Source organism: Tenrec ecaudatus, chromosome 2 (assembly GCF_050624435.1).
Source record: "Tenrec ecaudatus isolate mTenEca1 chromosome 2, mTenEca1.hap1, whole genome shotgun sequence".
NCBI lineage: Eukaryota > Metazoa > Chordata > Mammalia > Afrosoricida > Tenrecidae > Tenrec > Tenrec ecaudatus.
In genome coordinates, this window is record NC_134531.1 from 203,638,763 (window position 1) to 203,650,436 (window position 11,674).

Consider the following 11,674-nt stretch of genomic DNA (forward strand, 5'->3'; position numbering starts at 1 on the left):
ACAAACTGCTGTGTTTTTTCCACGTGGATTTTGTGGATGATTCACTTAGATGACTGCTTGTTTGAAGGTAAGCCTTTGTGAGCCCAGGCCCTCTTACTACTGATTGCCAGGCACCATCTAGTCTCTACTCAAATCATGTTGGGATTCCTCAAGACCATCTCAGACTTGAGACTATCTACTACTTCTTTTACTGTGCTCTCAAAAGCTTCAGTCTGAGAGTGGTCTAAATTTTCTATTAGGAAATTTATATAGTTCAATACTAGACAATATACATTTCATTCTATTGCTGTCACCTTTCAAGTGTATTGCTGGTGATTTACCATTAATAAACACTTCAAAGTTGTTTCAGACACTTATAATGTATTTGATTGATGTGAGTACATCAATCTTCCTTTCCAGGGACATTCTTACACACATCCTTCAATATATTTATTCAGTATTTTAAATTCTAGATCTCTACAAACTTTTCTAACTCTCTTAAGAGTGTTCAATCCTATTATCAAGAGATAAAAATTTCAAAGTATAATTTATTTTGGGAAAATTTGCTATTTCTTGTTTTATGAAAACTTTATTATAATGTTATCTTTAAAAATTCAAGTGAATGTCTTTAATTAATCTCAATGGATAGGAAGAATTTATATGAGGAAAGAGCCATTGAAGAGCCATTATCTTTTCTGGGAGCTACAATTAATAGTTTTCCCCGAGGATTTAAAGATATAAGTACATGAGAATACTTCAAAATAGAATTGGCATCACTGAGGACCAGACACATCATTTCTTAGGGTTAAGTTAAAATATGCCACTAGGACAAAGAATAAACTTCTAGAGAGAATTTTCATTGAAAGGATTAAAAGAAAACACTGAGTTGGGCTTTCCATCAGTGAATTTTATGAGGGAGAACAGCATTAACAGAAGGAGGATAAGACTTCATGCATGGTGCCCAGGTATGGTTGTGTTTTATTATTTTAGAGATATATATTATGATTTTCAATTGATTAGAAAAAAGATACTGTAAATAGATATATTTACATTAATTGGTGTTTACTATATGGAGAGTCTTAATTTTATAATTTACTAATATTTGTTACTTTTCTTATTTACTTACCAAATAAAACCATAATTTAAACACAGACTAAATTCTGTGAGAGATGTAATTTCTTATGAGGGTAGTCAGAATATCCATTTTGATAGGCAGCATCATTTTATCATTTAATTCCAGGGAGAGAAGAGAGTGTTAGCAGAAATGGGCAACCTCACCATCATCACAGAATTCCTCCTCATGGACATCACAAACTCTCGGGAGCTCCAAGTCTTGCAAGGTCTGCTTTTCTTACTGATTTATCTGGGATCCATGGCTGGAAATCTTCTAACTATCACTGTCATTATAACAGACATGCACCTTCATTTCCCAATGTACTTCTTTATAGCCAACTTGTCCTTGCTAGATTTTTGCTTTATTTCAGTAACTGTCCCCAAATCGGTTTTAAATTCTCTGATGGACAGTAAAGTGATTTCTCTCAGAGAATGTGTAGCTCAAGTTTTCCTGTTTATGTTATTTGGAGCCACTGAGTTTTTTTTCCTTGTGGCCATGTCATATGACCGCTATGTTGCCATTTGTCACCCTCTGCACTATCAGCTCATCATAACTCCACGGGTATGCACACAGATCTCGGGGGGCTCATGGACCAGTGGGCTGGTGTATTCAGCAATCCATACAGGCACCATGTTCAGGCTGCCCTTCACAAAATCCAATGTCATTCACCAGTTTTTCTGTGACCTTCCTCAAATACTGAACCTTTCATCTCAGTCTGTGCAGTTTTCTGAAACAGTGGTTCTTGCAGTCAGTGCTGGCTTTGTCTTAATGTGTTTTGTTGTCTTATTCACTTCCTATGTTAACATATTTTCTACTGTGCTCCGGATGAAATCTATGGAAGCCAGAAACAAAGCCGTATCCACCTGCTCCCCACAGCTAGCTACAGTCATTTTGTTTCTAATCTCTGCGATATTTGGTTGTTTGGGCCCCAACTCAAATGCATCATTGGTTCAAAACTTTCTCACATCTGTGTTCTACTCCATAGTGCCCGCCTTTGTGAATCCGATTATCTTTAGCCTGAGGAACAAGGAAATCAAGAGTGCTCTTGGCAGAATGATGTTTAGATATTCCAGGTTCCCCTAAGGGTTTTTGTTCCTGCTGTGTGTTTGTGTGCTCCTTTGATTGACTGAATAAAACATTTCAATCACATAATCTTTAATTTTGACATTCAGATAGTTAAATTTTTGAGACATTTTGCTATTTAAGAAACATGGGGAGCATATAAATAAGCATTACCTAATTATTTGAAAAAAGCTTTACTTAAATTTATGAATAATTATAATTACTAGACACTTGTGAATATTAATTATTATATAAAATATTGTATAAATATGCAATTTTAATAATCCGATAGTATTTTCCATGAAGAAAAATACTAGGACATTATATCATATTATCTTGTGTTCTATAATTGGTAAAGTTTGGATGAAAACTCTAAATTTTTTAATTGTTTAATTTAAAAAATGTACACATCAAAGTATGATGTATATCAACTATTTCTACACATACCATTCATTGATATTTGTCAGACATGTTCACTTTGTTTCAACATTGTGGTAGTTTTTGCTCAAGTTGTTTCCCTCTCATTAATTTAGACTCACTCACACAAGTCTTCGTTTTCTGGTTCCACTTACTTGGTAGTACCGACTGGTAAGTGTTGGGCTGATAAACACAAGATTAGTTGCTTCAAACACCAGAATAATGACAAAAGTTTCTCACATAAAGATTTACCACCTCAAAAACCCTACATGATAATTTTGAAGCAGAATGTACTTATTTTTGTAAATGTTTTGTTCGCATTTTGTTCACATATAGATAATTTTTTAAGTGAAGTACTTAGTAATGCCATTCTTCAACTTTTTATTTGAGCTGTAATTTTGTAGGTGAAGTTTGTTTGTTGCTCTACAGGGATGTTTTATTTTTTCATTGTTACACATTTTATTGTATCATATTTAGTTGATGGTATATTTGAATTGTCATCGTTTATATCATATGCCTAAATTCTACCTGTGTTTTTAAATCACCTATTTATGTTCCTATATATTTCAATATCGCTGTTGTATATTCCTGTAAGTTATACTTTTTTTAGATAACTACAGAGAAAATTCATCATGAAGTAACTCTATTTCAGAATTATAAATATAGATTTAAGTTTAGTATTTCCAATCCAAAGTCTAATAGTGGAGATACTAAATGATAATGGTTGTACACACAACTAAGACATTTTTCACTTATGGCGAAAAACAGATGTACTACGCATATAAAAACCTATTATTGGACAGATACTTCTGCCAAAGTTGAATGTTAAAACTAAATGACTAGTTAGAGCAATGAAGGATAATAATATTGCATATTATGTCTAGATTAGACAGAGATTAGACATGACTAATGATTCAAATGGCTTTTGTTTTTACCTAAATATAAATGTCTAACGAGTTGGTAGAAATGAGAGCTATGATTAGAAAGTAAAATTTACTGAGTTATTCATGATGCTGATATTGACTTTCATATAGTAATATCCTTAAAAATCACCTGTAGAATGCCTGCTTATAGTATGCTAAAGCCAGCATTCATTAAAGTTTTATCCTAAAAAATTTTAGGGAATTTTACAAATGTTTTTTTAAACTTCTCATTATCTCTTTCATTTTCATATATAGGTAAACATGAACTTATAAAACCTTGAAATGAAGAAACAGTAACAGTCTGGGTATGATTTTCTATTTGAAAATTTAAAAAGTATTTTTTCTTTAAATATTTCTCTTATAGAAGGCTAAATTCATATTCAATCAGGATATCATTACATACTTGTCTCAATGTTTACCTAATTATAATATATGTGGATTTCATTTTCTTTTGTCTTCTTCAAATGCATTGTCTAGTTCAGCCGAGCTGAACTGCCTCTCTTATAACAATGCAATTTATGTATGTTTGTCTTAGTCCTAGAATGCACAAACTGTTCTCAACCTCGGTTTACTCAATTTATGTTCAATTTTCTTCACACGTATGGTTTCACATCACTAATGCATTATCAGTGTACTTACTTACATAGTCTGCCAAAGCAAGTTAAATCCCACCTGCCTAGCAATTGACATTTTACGTTTTATGAGCTGTGATTCAGATTTTTCTATTTTGCATTTTCCCAGTTACTCATAAATCAGATTGGAAGAACAATGAGGCATTCTCTCCCTTTAAGAATTACAACCTTGAAAACCCACAAGGGCAGTTCAACCCTGCCCTAGAGTGTCGCTCTGAGTTGGAATTGACTGTACAGGCAATGAGTTTGTGTGTTGGAGGTTGTTTTTTGATCTAGTAGATTAAAACCTCAGGTGCTATGTAGCATCGATGAAGAATACAGCTTTCCTCTAGTTCCTAAATACACCCTTCCGCCCCCCCCCCCACCACCCCACTATCATGATCTAAACTCTTCCTTGCAAGTCTGGCTAGACCAGAGGATGTACACTGGTACAGACAGGAGCTACAGGCACAGGGACTCCAGGGCGGATGACACCTTCAGGACCAGGGATGTGAGTGGTGATACTGGGAAGGTAGAGGGAGAGTGGGTTGGAAAGAGGGAACCAATTACAAGGATCTACACGTGACCTCCTCCCTGGGGGATGGACAACAGAAAAGTGGGTGAAGGGAGACGTTGGATAGGACAAGATATGACAAAATAATAATTTATAAATTATCAAGGGCTCATGAGAGAAGGGGGAGCTGGGAGGGAGGGGAAAAAAGTGGACCTGATGCCAAGGGCTTAAGTGAAGAGCAACTGCTTTGAAAATGATTAGGACAATGAATGTACAGATGTGCTTTACATAATTGATGTATGTATGGATTGTGATAAGAGTTGTATTAACACCTAATAAAACATTTTTAAAAAATCATAGTCATGTGGAAACTAGTCTGTTTAAAGCATATTTTGTGTTCTCTATATTGAGTTCCTGATTATATTTATTGGATTTGTTATTTAATCTTATTCATATTCTTTGTAAATTTGAAGGAAGAGAAACAACCCCCTTTGTGAAAACTAATTTTATTTGAAGATCAAGGTAATATTTGATCTGAATTTTCTGGGTTTAGGTATCATTTAGAAAGTATATACCAACATGAAATGTTAAGGGTATGTATATTTTCTAAACTTATATCTTTAAAATTTTTGCTTTGAATTTCTGTACTGTATACTAATTGAAAGCAAGATAACATTACAGGTTTCTTCACATAGATTTCACTTTTGGAGTCCATTTTTCTCTCAGAGTTGCTTTTTAACTCCTAATGTGTGTTTGATGATTGTCGTGAAAAGGGAAACTGGAGAATTGTGGCATTTGAGTTATGACATTGATAAAGAAATATTATAAATAATGTTGTGTTAATAGTCTACACATATTTTAGAGAGCAGCATTATTGCCCACAATTCTAAATATTATTCATTGAATATACCTATGTGTGCCTAACTCAATATAGAACTTAAATCATAATAATTATTATAATCAACTGAATTAACTTTATGAATTCTCTATATTCTCTTATGTTTGTGTTAGAAAAGGAGCACAATAGAAATCAATAATTTTAAATAACATTCGTTTCCTCATTCTAGTCTTTATAATATTAAATAACCATGAAGCTCAACATACTCTGGGAGAGAACTAGAGGTGGCTGGATTAAGGCTATGTATCCTACATGGTATAGCAGAGAGTCAGTTAAAGAGAGGATGATTTGCAATGAAATAGATTGACACAGTGGCCGCAACAATTGGTCCACACATGACGACAATGATGAGAATGGTGCAGGACTTGGTGTTGCTCTGCTCTGGGGACAATTTGGTGCTTTGGGTTACAGCCAACTGGATGGCACAGAGAAGGAACAGCAACACCTGTGTAAAGTTAAAACAAACAAACAAACTGGAGATACAAATAATAACTCATAATAAATTGAATCAGAACCTTTTTAATAGTGTAAGTCTGTAGATGAGTCTGAATAATATTTGATTAACATCAAGTCAGTACTGACAAATAGTGTATCTATGGGACAGGATAGGACTTTCTCTTTAGGTTTCCAACAATTTAACATTTTACAAGAGCTAAAAGGCTTCCCTCTCCCCTGAAGAGGCTGCTAGTTTCAAACTGCTGACCTCTGGCTAGTGGCCCAACGTATAACCTACCAAGCCACCAGAGCTTCCTGAACAAACTATTGTTGTCATTTGCCATCCACTCATTTCTGACCCATAGTGGCTTTATGCACATCCGAACGACACCCTCCTGGTCCTGTACCATCCTCACAATTGTCCCTGTCCTTGCAGCCACTCTGTCAATGCATCTCCTTGAGGGTCTCCCTCCTGTTAGTGATTCCTCTACTTTACCAGGCACATACCTCATCAGGAAAGGATTTCTCCTGACAATATGTCCAAACTCTGTCAAATGAAGTCTTGCCATCTTTGCCTCTCAGGAGCACTCTGGCTATATTTCTTATTAAAAAAGATTTATGTGTCCTCATGGTAGTCCTTGGTACTTTCAATCTTCTTTGCCAGCGCCAAGATTCAAATGCATAACATCCCTTTCAGTGTTCTTTGTGCAATGTCCAACTTTCACATGTATATGAAGCATTTGAAAATACCATGGCTGGTGTTAGGGGCACATGAAAGTAACATCCTAGTCTTACAACAACCTGAAGAGGTCCTAGGCAACAGATGTTCCCAGTGCTATGAATCTCCTGACCGCTGCTTACAGGACCATTAATTGTGGATGCAAGCAAGGAAAAAAATATTTGAAAATTTTAATCTTATCTCCATTCCCTGTGATGTCATCTATTGATTCCAGTGTGAGGATTTTGACCTTCTTTATATAGAGTTGTAATCCATAATGAAGGTTGTAATCCTTGATCTTTATCAACAAGTGCTTCATGTGCTCCTCATTTTCATAGAGCCAATTTATAGAATCTGTCATTTGTAGCTTGTGAATAAACCTTCCTGCAATCATGATGACACACTCTTACTTATATAAGCCAGTTTTTGTGATAACTTTTTCAACATACAGATTAAATAAACATGGTGAAAAGATACAACTATGAAGCATATTTTTCCTGATTTTAAACCATGCACTCTTTGTTCATCTGGGTAAACTAAAGAAACAGTTTCATGGACACAATCATTTTTATATAAGATATATATATATATCTATATATAGATATGCAATTGAATGTTGAAAAAACATCTGTGCCTAGTACAGATCAAGTACAAAAGCCCTTATGTCCAACACTAATCTATAAATCTCCCTTCAGACTCATTAAACACGTGCAATTACTCCAAATGCAGGAAGATCATAGGCCAGTAGGTGGGAAGTCTTGTGGATCCAGTGGTGTAAGCGTCTCAGTGCAGACAGGGGTATACGGGTGGTTCCTCCAGCTCCCAAGTTTCTGGTTGCATCAGGGTAGCGCTTTGTGGCTTCTCCTCAGAAATATCTTGCAGGGAGTGAGCCTAGAGTGAACATGTCTCCTGTCTCCAAGGAGGAAATACTAGCATTCCCAGAATCCTCAGGAAAAGGCCATGTCCACACAGAGGCCTTGTTGGCTGTAACCTGATTTACAGACTGACTCTACTCTTTCACTCTTAAACCCCCAAATGACACCAGATTATGTAACTACCACACATTATTTACTTGTTCTGTTCACACAAATACCTCTTGATCAATGGACACATTCCACATGTGTCCAATGAAGTGATCTACAATCAGGAGATTGATTTATGCGGGAAAGGGAGAGGTACTCAAGAGAGAGAAAACCTCCTGAACTTCTCTACTGGCCAGTTTTCATGAGCACATCAAAGGAGGATGCAAAAGAGGAAGTTTATAAATTCAAGTGCAGCACCTATATTAGGGCACAACAATTCCAGGCTTAAAATGTTTTCATGGTTGATAACTAACAAACGTTATCACATTCTGACCTAAGGGAGAGGTCTGCTGCTGCAACAAGGAATCTCCTTATCACTCACTGTCCATGCCAAGTTCCTGATACCTGCAAACAGTCATCCACTCAAGGTTTAACCAAAGTCTTTGCACCCAAGTAACTCTCCCAAGAGGAAACAGGGCAATGGTTCCATACACTCAAGGATACGCATGTTTTGTCAGCATGCACACAGTCAAAATACCTTGCCATAGCAAATAAACATGTGTTTGACTTTCTCTGCTTTCAGCCAAGATCCATCTGACATTAGTAATACTATCATTTTTCCACATGTTCTCCTAAATCTGACCTGATTCTCTAGCAGCTCCCTGTCAATGTATTCCTACTGCCGTTTTTGGATGATCTTAAGCAAAATTTTTCATGCATGTAATTATCACACATATTGTACTATATGGTGGGCATTCTATTAGGTCACCTTCCTTGGAATATGTACAAACATGGATCTCTTTAGTGAGTTGGATAAGTACATGTCTTCCAAATGTCTTGGCACAAGGAAATATATCCTTCCAGTGCTTCATAAACTTATTGAAACATTTCCAATTGTATTTTCTATAATTACCTAGGGCCTTGTTTTAGCTAATGCTTTCAGTTCCACTTCAACTTTTTCCTTATACCATTGTTCCTTGCTCGTATGCTCGTATGTTGGTTGGGTCTTTGGGTGCAGTGACTGTGTGGCTTCTTCCCTCTTCTTTTGAAGCTTCCTGCATCACTCACCATTTCCCCCTCGTAGCTTCCAAAGATGCATCACAAGGCTTTCATTTTTCATGAGTTTTTTCAGTTAGAAATATGCTGGGAGTGTGTTTCCTTTTGTTTTCTATTTCTAGGGCGTTTCACATTTCATTATAACATCTTACTTTGTCTTCTCTGGCTCCTTTGGCATTTTTTCCAGCTCGTTGACGTCACCATTTATTCCATTGGCCTTGGCTTGTCAGTGTAACTTTGAGAGTCTCTTGTGACATCCACTTTGATATTTTGCTCATTTTTTATCTTTCGAATAATCTCTCCATCGTTTACTAGTTTTATTTGTTATTTATCTACATATCATAAATTCAATAATTCAATCATTACAACGTATAACACCCATCTGTCCAGGGATTCTAGTATGATAAAGAGGTTAAAGTTAATCAACATAATTAAGAAGCAAATGAGAGTACCAAATGTTTCCAAGGTGAGTAGAAACTATCTAAAATTTTCTTCCTTAAAAAATAAGATTCAATCCGTGTTACTACTAAATAATTTCACTGGGGCAAGAATTTTCAGCAGATCTTTTAAAAACTGTGTATGATGCAGTGATGGAGCGCCCCATAAAGCACTCAGTTACCGCATTGCTCTTTCACATTAGGTAAGAGTTGAAGCATTGTGGTTACGGAGCTTCTTTATTATTAAATATAAACATTCATTAATGTTTTATGATTATTTTCAGCATAAAAACCTTACAAAAGCTATTTATTTTATCCCATGTGTTCAAAGTTCTCTTCAGAATTACATATGTTCATTCTGATTGCTCACCTCTCCCATCACTGACTGAGGTCATGTATCTGCCTTGGAAAGCCATCTCTCCGCATTTAGCACATGTGTATTTGTATCTGATTGCCTCTTCTGGATTTATTATTCCTTCTTGTTTCTATTTAATTCTCTTCTATTTACCACCATCAGCATTATGCTCCCTAAAAATTATTTCATGGTCACATAAACCACATATCACGCAATTCAACAGTTCGATTATATTGAGCTGTACAATCATGATCTTATTCAATTTTAGAACATTTTCTTCTTTCATTGTTATTAGCATCCCATTTCCTTCACTCTCCCCTGCACTACCCCTAAGAAACAAATAATTCAGTGACTGTCTTTATAGATTTACCTATCTGGGATTTCATATACAGAAAAGCCTTTTTAAAAAAAGCCCTACCAATATTATAAAAGAGAGGGGGAGGGGAATCTCAATGGAAGAGAAAAGAGAAAGTATTAAAAATTAGAACAATTCGAAATGGGTTAAAAGCAAGTTAAAATGATATGTTGTGGAATTTGAACCTATCTCCATTTGCCATGATCGAGGATTGCAGCCTTACCTATAGATTACAATTCAATTTAAAGAAAACCAAAACACTCACAAGACCAATAGGAACCATTATGAGCAGAGAAACATTGAAATTATCAAGAAGTTTGTCTTGCTTTGATTCACAATCAATGCTCCTGAGAGCAGCGTCAAGTCACCAAAAAAATGCATTGAATTAGCTAAATATATTGCATAAGATCTCTATGCAATAAAGAGCACTGAAAAGCAAGGATGATACTTTGAGGGCTAAGGAGCACTTGACCAAAATCAAGGTATTTTCAACCACCATATGGATATGTGAAAGTTGGACACTGAATAAAGATCAAAGGAGATACATTTGTATTGTGGAGCTGGCAAAGAATATTGAAGTCTCATTGACTGTTAAAGGGCAAACATCTGCCTGGAAAGGAGCACTGCCATAGTGCAGCTCAGAGAAAGGATGTTGACACGTGTCTTACACACTCTTAATAGGTTGTCAGCAAAGATCAGTCATTGGAGAATACATTGTTTGGCAAAAAGGGGTGGCAATGAAAAAAGGAAGGCCCTCGAGGAGATGGATTGACTCAATGGCTGCAACAATGCGCTCAAGTAAAGGAATAATTGTGAGGATGGCAATGATCAAGGCTATGTTTCACCCTGTTGTGCATAATGTCAGTATGGACCAGAATCAACCAAATGGTTCCTAACCACAACAAAAGTACCTTCCAGAATCCACTTCCCAATGCAGTCTTTATGATAGCGAGGCACTTCTCACCCCGGGACAGAGGGGATTCACTGTAAGCTTAATCTATGTAACAACCCTGCAAATGGAATTTGGGCTTCCACTGTCCTCTATGGCCTTCTGCAAACCAGAGGTTAAATATTAAATCTGATGCCACTACCTTCCTTGAGTCTGGATTTTATTATATACAATCCTTGGATCACACTGGCTGCTGTACATTTTCCACATGAATTTACTAGATGCTTTACTCAGCTGGCTGCCTGTCTTAAGACAAGCCTTTGTGACCCCGGGCCCTGTACTTACTGATTGCCAGGCACCATCTAGCGTCTACTAAAACATCGTTGGGAATCCTCATGAACATCTCAGTCTTGAGACCATTTAAAACTTCTTTTCTGCCTTCTCAAAAGCATCAGTCAGGGATTAGTCTAAATTTTATATGAGTAGCTTTACATAGTTCAATGATAGACAATATAGGTCTTTCATTCTATTGCTGCAAACTTTCAAGTTTATTGCCTGTGATTTACTATAATAAACAATTCAAAGTTGTTTCAGACGGTGATGGTGTATTTGTCTGAAGTGAATACACCAATCATCCATTCATAAGTCATTCTTACACACATGCTTGAATATATTTATTCAGAATTTATTTTTATAAAAACCTACAACTTATTCTATCTTTCCTAAGAAAGCTTAATTCTGTTATCAAGAAATAAGAATTTCAAACTAGAATTTATTTTGGAAACTTTTGCTCTTTCATGTTTTACAAAAACTCTATTATAATGCTAGGTCTAAAAATTAAAATACATCCCTCTAATTAATCTCAATGGATAGGTCATTATATATATGA